This window comes from Pyxicephalus adspersus, chromosome 12 (genome assembly GCF_032062135.1).
Source record: "Pyxicephalus adspersus chromosome 12, UCB_Pads_2.0, whole genome shotgun sequence".
NCBI lineage: Eukaryota > Metazoa > Chordata > Amphibia > Anura > Pyxicephalidae > Pyxicephalus > Pyxicephalus adspersus.
Genome location: NC_092869.1, coordinates 17,975,647 through 17,987,507, shown reverse-complemented (window position 1 = coordinate 17,987,507; position 11,861 = coordinate 17,975,647). Strand labels below are relative to the sequence as shown.

Here is an 11,861-nt window from a genome sequence, read left to right as displayed (position 1 = left end):
CTATATGGGGATCCAAGAAAAACCTGGATAAAACAAGGGGGGGGGGGGATATAATCCGCAAAATAAAGCTTTGAAACTGGGTGAGTGAATATGAGAAATAGTAGGTAAAAATGCACTGTATCAAACAATATTTTTCTCTTAAAAAAAAACAGAAAATATATCAATCATTCAACCATGAGATCTTCGTTGTTATTCTTTTTTACCTTTCCAGGATAAACCTGAGTATGCCAGAGAGACCTCTATTTGGATAACTTATAAATAGGAGGGAAAACCTTGGGGTAAAGGTAGGAATGGGCTTAGGGATACAAGGGAACCTGACTGGACTAATATTCGCCTGTTCTCCTATTCTGAGAACCCGTAAAGCTAATGCAATCTCTTCTGTGCCCTTAATTTCCTGTAGGCTTATGGCCATAGCAATTTGAACTGGGACGATTCTTTAAACCAGTCCCATACGGACCACGTCAGTTTATATTGCTCCACCTTGTTCTCATCCTCCGCAACTAATGCTTCCATACGTTGTATCTGTTCTAATTCTGCAAGCCATTCCCTCATGGATGGCGCTGTGGATTGTTTCCATTTTCTAGGTATTATAATTTTATAATTGGTCTCCTGGGCCTTACCCATTTAATGAGTGCCATTTAATGAGTCAATATAAAAACCTTTTCCCATTCCGGGGGGGATATGGGGGACCCCAATTCATCTTCCCAATATTTCGTATATGTGGGGGCATTATTGGCTGAAGAGATAACGTGGTCCGGCCTGCGTGTGTCACTCAGTAAGGTTTCAAATGCCGTACGGTTTCTGTGTATAGTATGTGTGTTGAGAAATGCGGATAAAAAGGATGTCAGCTGATTAGATGACATCCACGCGGATGGTTTCGTCTGCATCTCGGAGTCCAAAGATGAGAAGGGAGGCAGTCTTCCATTCTGTAATACACTGTATACCTGTCTATTGTCCTGGGCCGTCCAAGATAAAAAATCACCGACATTCAGTGCCGGGGGGAATGCTGGGTTGTCAAATAGGGGAGTCATGGGACCTATCTTAGTGGACACCTGGCCAGTTCTGGTGAGGCCGTCCCAGACTTTCAATAGGTCTGAGGTAACAATTGGAAGTGGCTGTTGTAGACACAATGCCGACCTGTCTACCCACAATAAGGATCGTAGGTCAATGGGGGATAAGAGATTCTCCAGGATAACCCAGCTTTTCCTGTCTCTGTTGTGAAACCAGTCAACTATTCGTGACAATATGGTAGCTTTGTAATACAGTCTGAAGTCTGGAACCCCTGCCCCACCCAGTGCTTTAGGTCTAGTAAGATAACGCAATGCTATCCTGGGACGTTTCGTTTTCTAAATAAAATCTCTGCACAATTGTTGTATTTTACCAAGAAAAACGAAATGCAGGTATATTGGAACGGTTTGGAAAATATACAGCAGTCTGGGCAAGATATACATTTTTAGGGTGTTAATTCTCGCAAACCAAGATAGAGGCAATAAAGCATATCTTCCCAGGTCTTACTTCAGCTTACCCAGTAACGGTTCATAATTATATTGGAACAACTTGGCAGGGTCTGCTGATATAAATATCCCTAAATATTTAATCTTATCATTGCAATGTCTAAAGGAGGTGTGGTCTTTAACATATTGTATCTGATCTGGTTGGAGTGAAATATTGAGCACTTCAAATTTATTGAAATTTACTTTAAAATTGCTCACCTTCCCAAATTTATCAAACTCCTCTATAATCGTCGGAATAGACCTTTGGGGTGACGAGATATACATGAGTAGGTCATCTGTGAATAGGGACAGTTTGTGATGGTGTGTTCCAATACGGATCCCCTGAACATTAGGATTATTCCGCAGCGCCACCGCCAGATGTTCCATCACTATAGCGTACAATAGGGGAGATAGTGGACATCCCTGCCTAGTGCCGTTAAGAATAGGAAATGGAGCCGACAGACAACCATTGATCCTCACACGAGCCCTGGGTGCTGAGTAAAGTGCCGCTATTCTGGCTATCATATGTGGCCCCAAGCCTATCTGAGTGCCTGATAACATAAAATCCCAGTTAACCCTATCAAAGGCCTTTTCCGCATCAACTGATAACAGACACAAAGGGGTCTGCGATATTTTGGCGGCATGGGTAACCAGCAAAGTTTTAATCGTATTATCTCTAGCCTCCCTCCCACTGATAAAGCCAACCTGGTCGGCATGGATCAAATCGGGCAAATATATAGATAATCGGTTGGCTATCAGTTTAGAGAAAAGTTTTGCGTCTACATTGATTAATGAAATTGGCCTATAGTTCGAGCAGAGCGCATGGTCTTTGCCAGGTTTAGGGAGGACTGTAATATGTGCCTCAAGGCTTTGGGCGGGGAATAAAGTGTCATCTGCTATGGATGAAAAATCCCTCGTCATAAAGGGAACAAGAGCTTCTGCATGTGTTTTGTAGAATTTAGGGGTGAACCCATCTGGGCCCGGACTTTTGCCTGCAGGAGTGTTTCTAATCACCGAGGCCACTTCCTCTTCCATGAAAGCAGATTCTAAGCTAGAGGACACCTCTGGGTCCAATTCTGGTAAAGCTGTAGAGGCTATATACTCCCAAAGGGATATGGTTGGGTTTGTAGTGTTTTGGATATTATACAGGTCTGAATAGTATTGTTGAAACGTCTTCAGAATGTCTTGGGGTATAGCAGTAATTTCACCCTTTGTGTTCCGAATATGTGGGATATATGTAGCTGCTGGTCTTGGGTGAAGTCCCCTCGCTAATAGTCGGCCACATTTTTCCCATACTGATAATAAGATTTTCGGTATTTGTCTCTATACTTTTGATGGGCTAAGTTGTACAGTTGTAGGAGATGTCTCCTGGCAGAGGTCAGTTCAGTAAACACGTCAGATGTCAAATTATTCTTATGTAGTCTTTGTAGCTTCTGTATTTTGTTGATCATATTAGCTATATCCTGAGATCTAATTTTTTTAAGTCTTGCCCCCTGCTGGATCAGCACCCCACGTAAGACTGCCTTAAGTGCTTCTTATTGAAAGGGAAGGGAGGTGTCATCTGACTCATGGTCTTTCAGAAAGTATTTAATAGTATCCAATACAGCCCCCTCGCAGACCGGATCCTTAAACAATGAATCATTGCATTTCCAGGTCCACTCTCGAGGGCCCACAGAGGGAGTCTGAAGGGTGAGTGTTACCGAAGCATGATCCGACCATGGACAACTGTCAATGGACACCTCTGGGTGCTAATCCAAAATCCTATGGCTCACCAGGACGTAGTCAATACGTGTAGTCTTTATCATCCGGATGCAGAGTACGCCATACGTCTAAAATTTGGAGGTCATATAATTTGGCCTTGAAGGCGTTCAGTTTTGAGTAAGGTATTGAGGAATGGCCAGTTGATGTGTCTATCCGGGGATCCAAGGGAAAATTAAAATCACCTCCGATTATCAGTGCGCCTTCTGCATAGGTATGTAGCTTAGTCAAATACTGGACAGCTGCTACCGTCGGCTGTTGATTAGGAGAGTAAATAGATGCAACAGTAAATTTCTTGTCCCATAGGGATATTTTAGCAAATACATATCTGCCTGCTGGGTCTATGCAAGTGTCCAGTACTCAAACAGGAAGTGACTTATGAAAGGCTATAGACACCCCTTTTGTTTTGCCTATAGGGTTGGTACTATGTATCCAAGTAGGATAGTATCCATTGTGTAAAAGGGGTACCTTTTGAGAATGGAAATGTGTTTCTTGGAGCAGTAATATATGGGCTCTAGCTTTATGTTGACCATACAGAAGTTGGGAGCGCTTGACAGGACCGTTGAGTCCTTTGGCATTAAGGGTGCGAACTATCAACCCTTGTGTGGTACGGGACTGGGTAGGCATAATCTTTGATGACTTAGTAGACTCCTTAAAAGAGCCGAAGAGTTGATTGGATCTATTTTGGGAAATCAAATGCTGGAGTAAGCTGATTAGGTCAGGATCTAGGGGCTGGGGCAGGTAAGACAGGTAAGGGGTGGTGTGGGGCTACAGTCGACTGGGTGGGGCTAATTCCCAGTTGTCTAAGGGGAGTCACTAAGATAAGGTTTAACCTTATTCGCTGCCTATACCGGCAGTTCTCCTATGTGGGTTTGTGTGGCAGGGGGAGAGCGGAGGAGGATAGTATTTGTAGGTTTCATAGGTGTAACTACTCGGGGGAAAAAACCAATACTATATCAAAATTGCTAGAACACATTACAGTATACATGAGGTAGTCAGCACAAAACATTTAACACTAAGGCATATAACCCAGAATTAACCGATATGTGCATTAGTATAGTATCTTTTCAGGCACCCACCCACCGGCCCTCCCAAAATTGTCCTATTCAAACTAGCATTGCACAAATCTCCAGCATCGGAGTGGACCAGACCATAAGAGGTAGTTGGGAAAAATATACCAGAGCACAGCGATTACCGCTGTGTCTTGGAGCCAAGCTCTTTGTAGCCAGCGTCATACAAGGCCAAAAAGTGGCATATCCTTATGAGCATATATTTATGTATGCAACTCCATGTAATGGATGAGGAAATATGCATATCGTAATAGGGGAAGCGAATACAGCACTCTGTAAATGACATCTCAAGAAGGGAGGAGGGGAGGGGCTCAGCCTTAACCAAAATACCCCCTCCCTCACTATAGACCCCTCTATGAACCAATCCACTGCCGGGTAAGTTCGATGGTCCAGTGTAGTATTCAGTGTTCATTCCTTCCCGTGGAGGAGGCTAATTCGGTAAATCCCTGAGTCACTAAAAAACAAAAGGACACTCGTTGCACAGCCCAGCTGAGTATATTGGGTCGTGAGGCCGATGTCTGGGTGTCATCCCAGACACGTAGAGCCACTTTAGAGTGGGTAGGGGAACCTGACAAGGGCAGATATGATTCATGACCAGGATTCTGTTGTCGCCTAGAAGGGCCGATCGGAGGATGTTAAGGTTGATCCACAGGAGGGGAGTTCCCTATGAAAAGAGCTGAGGGAACAGCGGGCCAGTCTGGCAATCTAATATCAGGTAGCTGAAGGGCTCTCTGCAGTTGTGGTAAATCCGAAGGATCTCTGAAAAAGTGATTTTTACCTCCATATCTAGCAATAAGGTGGAATGGGTAGCCCCAACGGTATGGAATGTTTTGATCGCGAAGCACATTCAGGAGAGGCCTAACAGCTCTGCGAAGATCCAGCGTATGTTTGGATAGATCCGGCAATAATTGTATTTGGGCCCCAGCATATTCAATGGATGTGGCGACTCTAGCTTTTTTCATAATGTCCTCTTTAGTTCTATAAAAATGGACACGACAAATTTCATCCCTTGGTCGTTGGGGATTACGTCCACGAGGTCCAAGGGTCCTGTGTACCCGATCCATTTCAATATCCACATCTGGTGGGAGTGCCAATAAATTCGCAAATATAGTGTAAGCCGCAGTGTATAACTCAGAATTTGGCACTGTTTCCGGTAACCCTCGAATGCGAATATTATTGCGCCTATTGCGGTTTTCTGCATCATCTTGAAGTAGGTATAGCATATTAATTTGGGCCGCCTGGCGCTCAAGAGTGGCAGCTTGGGAAACTACTTGAGAGGAAAGTTCCATAAATGTGTTCTGGAGTACGTTGGTGGTAGTAGTCACCTGCTGTAAGGTCTGTTGTATACGGTGGAACTCAGTTTTGCAGGTGGTTTCCAACCTCTCAATACTACGATTTAAGTCAGACCGTGTTGGCAAGGCTTTCACATAGGCCTTCCAATCCCACTCTGTGTCCTCCACCCCGGGCTATATGGATGTTTAGAGGAATCCTCCATGCTGAAAGCTGTACTGGGGCTGTGCATATATAGCAAGGGAGACCCTGGTACCTGTTCTATCAAAGATGCTTGTTCAGTAGTCTCCTGGGTATCCATTGCTGGCGATTGGGTTGCGGGATGGACGGGTATGCTGTCCGCGGTCTCTCGCGGCTCGGATCCCACTGTAAATTGAGGCCGCGGCTTTGCGGCCTGCTCGCACGCGGCCCGATTCCCGGCCGCAAAAAGCCCGGGTAATCCCCTGGATACGGGCGTTTCGCCTCCGGAGCGCCCCTTCTGACTCCCCTTCTGCTTTGGCCCCATGGCCGATGTGTAAAGGCACTAGCGTGCTGAAGTGTGCGGCTCTAACCCCCTTGCAGGACACGGAGCTATGCAGGCTCGCGTCCTAATCCGCCATCGTCCGGCCACGCCCCCTGGTTGGCCATTTTGATAGATTAGTGGAGTCAAGGATGCCTGGCCCAAGTTCAGATAATTTGGAACCGGTCCTTACGCTCCTACATGAAAACATATATCAAAATTGCCAGGGCCGAGAATTTAACCAACAACATCTGGCGGCCGTGCATCATCTGATAGAATCGGTCCAACATTAATCGACCACTTTGGGTGCCTACATGTTCAGAGTTGACCATCTCTATAACATGTTAAGTGAATCCCTTGGCCAACAATCTCGCCTACATCAGGCGATTATTCACGGGCTTGGTTTGCAAATCCCAATAAGCCCTGCTGGCCCCCCATCTCCTGCAGAGCAGCCAGCTCCATTCTTCTCCCAGGCTCCACCCTGTGCCCCTTCCCGGCCAATGGGTGCCCCTGCCAGCCCACCCTGTGCCCCTGCCCGTCCACCCCGTGCCCCTGCCAGCCCACCCTGTGCCCCTGCCAGCCCACCCCGTGCCCCTGGCTGCCTCCTAACACACGGGCAAGCAATCGACATGCTCTGAAGGTGGGCCGCACTCGCGCCCGTGCTATGAAGGTGGACCGTAGCCTGCTGTGGGGGGGTCCCGTGGCTGAGTCCAGGAAGTGGAGGTGGCCCGTGGCCGAGCTGTTAGGGTGGGCCACGCCCGTGGCCGGGCTGGTAAAGTAGGCCATGGCCGGTTAGGGCGAACTATGTAAATGGATGCCGGATGCCAGTTGAGAACATTCTTTCCCTGTCTTTTCCGAGAATTTTCCTGTCATTCTTCACTCAATTTTTTCGGGACTTCATGAGATCACCAGTGTGGGTTTGAGTTGGTATCCTGTGTGAAGACGCTTGTTTGTATAAAATATATAAATATCTATATTTTGTGTCTGCCCAATGTCCACAGGTTAGTAACCCTCGCACTTTGACATTTTACCTATCTAAGTTTCTTTTGATGCGGCCCAAGTATGCTCCAAATGCAGTTTTGCTATCTACTCCCCGAAGAATGTTCCAGTTTGTAAATTTGTCAAAGTGATTCTAATCAAGTATGAAGTCTCAGCTCAATACTCAAGTATTGCTGTAATGACCTTAAAAAAATCTAAACATTATTTCCAAATACACAATTGCATCCTTGTTCACTAAATGAACACAAATCTAGTTGAGTCTAGGGACCAAATATGGCACACCACACTTCTCTGACACTTGTCTGTAACAGATAAATGTGCTTGCTAATAGGTCAAAATGACATACTAAGGTGTTCAGCTGTGTATTCTATGCCAAATGTATTCTTGAATGATGTTACAATTACATATATTTTGAGGGGGACATATCTAACATACCCAACTCTGTTACTTTTAAGGTCACATGATGTTTTGACCAAGTGATCAATGGAGGAATGGAGCAAACTCAACCAAGCTGCAAAACAGGTTTGTGTAGGATAAGAGCATGTTCAATATTTTATGGTTCAAATAACCATTGTGTAAAAAATAAGATTTCTTTTTTTGTGTTTTTTTTAGGGATTGAATTGGATTGGCCAGGCTGGAAAATTGTGCACTTTAATAAAAAAAAAACAAATTAAATTCACAAAAGCTGGCTTTTAGTTTTTTTTACAAAAGTTTTATTTTTTGAATCTCCCCCCAATAACTTAAAATGTGCAAACCCCAACAAATATAAAAATATAACAATACAACAAAACTTCTTTTAAAACATTTGTTTTTTTTTTTTTTTTAAACGGTACCGCCCAGGCAGATCCCGAGGAGGGGCCAGCCTGAAGTGGTGCTCCATGGCAGACATCCTCCAGTGCAGCCAATACAGGCTATCCTGTCTACCTCCTGGCGGGTGAGGAAAAAACAAATAATATATTAACTGGAAGAGTTTGGTCCAAACATTTTTTAAAAGTACTGTCCTTTTAAATACCAAACAAATGAAAATATAAACTTACCAGGAGGATGTCTGCCATGACGCCAGGGTTGGGGTGGCGGTGGTGGGGGGCTCGGAAGCTCCTCAGGAGGGCTGGCTGCCTCCCTCAATGTGGAACTGTCTGTATTTGTAGAAGGAGACCAAAAAAATAAGAGAGGTAAGTACTGACCAAATGTAACAGTATAATATGCAGCTAGTTCTTAAACTGCACAGTACTAAAAAATTCAAGTTATGTCATCTCATCTGACAGTTTTGCTGTTTACACCGTGCCAAACAAGAAAGAAAGGTTATTCCTGGGGCCAAGCTAATAATGGCTATGGAACTAAAGTGAAGCAGTTTGTTGGCAATGAAGGTTGTGGGTTTTCACAAGGGACAAACGTGGCTAAGTGACATTTAACCTTTGTCTTCTGTTAAAAGCTGCCTAGACATGAGGCTAGTCATACACTACTAATGATACTTGATGGAGCTAGGCCTAACAAAGTATCTCCTACTTTCTTTTCATGGTTTTTAAGGAATGTTCACAATATCTAAAATGGAGAAATACTTACATTCAGATGAGGAACTTGTGTCCTGTGGAGGAGGTGCTGGCAAGGGCGCTGCAGCAGCTGTAGATAAAAAAACAGCATAAGTAAAAGTGGGTGGGCAGGACTAAAGTAGATTTGTAAGGTTATTTAAGGTGAATAGAATAATGCAGAACTTCTAAATGATACTTTTTGCCTACGTCCAAAACGACTGCCTCCTCCTCCCCTAGGGATGGCACCTCCTCCTCCTCCACATCCTGGGGGATGGCCAGTCGCCTGTGTGGCCGCTGTATAATTTGTAGCCGGCGTAATGGAGAGTTGGCTGTAATAACAAAATCAAATATACAAAATTAATAAGGGTAGTAAAATATAGGAAGTGAAAAACAAACAGTTCTAGGCTAAACAATACTACTTTACACAAACAACAAACATTCTAAAACACCACTCCTTAACAAGAGGAGAAGAAAAAATGCAAAACTTACCAGACAGGATGCCGTCCCCCACTTTGCGCACCAAATCCGGTCTTTAGGTCGCTCCAAGTATGTTGGATCTGGGCGACTGTTGGGCGCGTCCCTGCAGGGGTCCACAGCCTGTATGCCAGTCTCTCCACGATTTGGCGCTTTACAAAAATCGAACGCTGCTGGTCATATCTCTGCCGAATCATTGTCTAAAGAAAAAGAGAAACCAAATGTGAGTTATTTTGACAACAACCAAACATGATATATTTTCTGCTGCAAATTGACATAGTTTGGTTGCAAATGTAAACTGTTTGTTAATATTGTGTGAAGATATATTGGGGTATACTATTACTATTACTAAGAAGCTTCCAGTTGCCACCCACTAAGCTTAATCCTGTTAAAACCATTTTAAAACCAATAATTGTGCTCCTAGATGTAAACTCTGTTTATCTGGTTTTAGTGAAGCATTAGTAAGTGCCAGACATACATACATACAATCTAGGGGCAAAATGTAAGCACTGTTGCACTGGGTCAGAAAATGCAGCACATGTGGATTTATTTTGTTGACACGTGAAAAAAAAAAAATCTATAAAAAAAGTGGAGAAATACAAAACACGGGAATATCTATGTGATACAGTAGAATAATGTGCATTCACCAAAATCAGGATTGTGGTCTCAGCTATCCGGGGGACATTCTACCAGAAGGCTTCCACTGTCCTCCGGACAAAGAAAGATAATTTCCAGGCTTGCGTGATAGCGAGGAGGCAAATTAGTGCTCTTCAGATGATCTACCTCTGATTGAGCTTAATCATGAAGATTTTTACAAACCATACATACACACATCGAAATATGTGCATGTACATAGTTGTGAACAGCCATCTTTAGGTGTGTGGACCTCTACCCAGCTCTCATCTGCAGCTCTACTCCATTGAAAGAACAATAGAGGACGCTCCATTCTCAGCTGTCATCCATGCAGAGGATTCCAGCTGCCGATAAGAGCTGGGCAGTGAGAAGAGCACAGCTAGAATGAGATGGGGACACAGGCTGTCCCTCCCCCATTCTATAGCTGTGCTGTGGCTTCTATATAAAAAAAACTACTTGGTAAAATATATCCACTCTGTGGGCATGTGTAACGACATCATGGGCACAGTGTGATATCTGTGTGTGGGAATTCTGCATGTCATATCTCGCAGCCTTACAACTCTGTGTACAAGCACAGAGGACCCTCATTGATAATAGTCCCAAAATATCTACAAAATCCCAGGCCACCAAATTACAAGCATTTGAAGATATGGGGATCCCAATTGCAAACACTATAGAAAATCCTACATTGGGAATGCTTTTTCCAAAGCGAGTGCACATAGGAGTCCTTAATTGAAAAAGTGGCACCCCGGGCCCACTTACGTAGCAAGGAGCAAGTGTCCCCCGACCTGAACCTACATTTTCTGGTTTATGCACCTCACCATTCCCAATAAATTGGGGTTCTTTGAAATGTAGGTATACATTTCAGCCCAATGGCCCCGGGGGCATGAATAACCCTTTTTGCCTTTTGCCTCCTAGATGCACTTGCTTTTTAAACAGCAACAACCTCCAAGAAATGTGGTTGAGTAGTAGCTAATAGGAGCCTCAATATTTCAAGCAGTTACAAACAAGGGTTTAGGACATGTGAAGGATTAAAGATGGTGATTTCTTAGGCTGAGGAATATAAGAAGCAGCCTAAAAACACATTTAAATGTGCAAACATGATTTAAATGTGCAAACATGCATGATGCATAAAACACATTTAAATGTGCAAACATGGACAAAATGTATGCTTATTGTAGTAAAAATAATCCCCCTCCCCGCCCCCCGCTAAAACTTTAAAAAAAAATCACTTACCTTAATAATAAAGCGCTGGTCCCTCTCTTCAAACAATGGGCGCGGCATGATGATAATACAGATATGAAACTTCCTGGTTTACTCCCACCTACTGTATAACGTGGCCACGCATTTGCACGTGCGCCTGCTGTATGAGCATCATTACCTGCTTGTAGCCGGTGTTCCGCATAGATACACGCATATTATTTTATATTAACCCACACACACACACACACACACACACACACACACATATACATATATATATTTATAAGAAGCAAACAAGAACGTGTGTGTGCTTGTGACTTTTGTGGGAAAATCTAGTCCGATGGCAAAGCCGAGCCTTTGCCCGTGGAAAGTCGCCAGATTTTCCCCGAGGCCGGTCCTCCGATCAGGCATCATAAGCCTTTAGATAGGCGTGTATAGATGTTTTAAACATTTGAACACCACAAACATTTTTTTAGGGCTAAGGGTAATATGTGTGCCATTAGAAAGAATGCTTTTTTAGGGAACAGTGACTTTTAATGCAAGCTCGTCAGTGTAAAACTGCCGGGGATGCGCGGCTCCGGCAGCGAGCTCATTCAGTTGTTGAATAGCGCAACGGCTTCCAATTTTGGATCGCAAATACGAATGCGCGAGCCAGGTTCCGATTTTGCTTGATGAATCAGGGCCTAAGAGTCCACCAGCTGGTTAAAGCAAACCAACCTCTCCCACATAGTAAATGGTTTGGAAAAGACATGGTACAACAACAAGCTGTTTCTTTAGAACAGTAATCAATAAGAATCAACAATATTTAGAACATATTCATAACATGGTAAATGGGTAAAGTGACTTTTCTGAAGTGCAGCTAGAAGGTTGGCAATAGTACCAGACACGACATTCCCTAATATGAGATGGTAAG

The 11,861-nt window shown here is 44.0% G+C and overlaps 1 long non-coding RNA gene across 1 annotated transcript; it reads right to left on the bottom strand.

Annotated features, from left to right (window-relative positions):
• Window positions 1-7,721: 7,721 nt before the first annotated feature.
• LOC140342345 (uncharacterized) lies at window positions 7,722-10,787 on the bottom strand. The gene is made up of 4 exons (XR_011923043.1): window positions 9,128-10,787; window positions 8,673-8,967; window positions 8,147-8,245; window positions 7,722-8,036 (listed from the first exon to the last, which is right to left on the bottom strand). It is a non-coding gene; the product is annotated as an uncharacterized lncRNA (long non-coding RNA).
• Window positions 10,788-11,861: the final 1,074 nt, after the last annotated feature.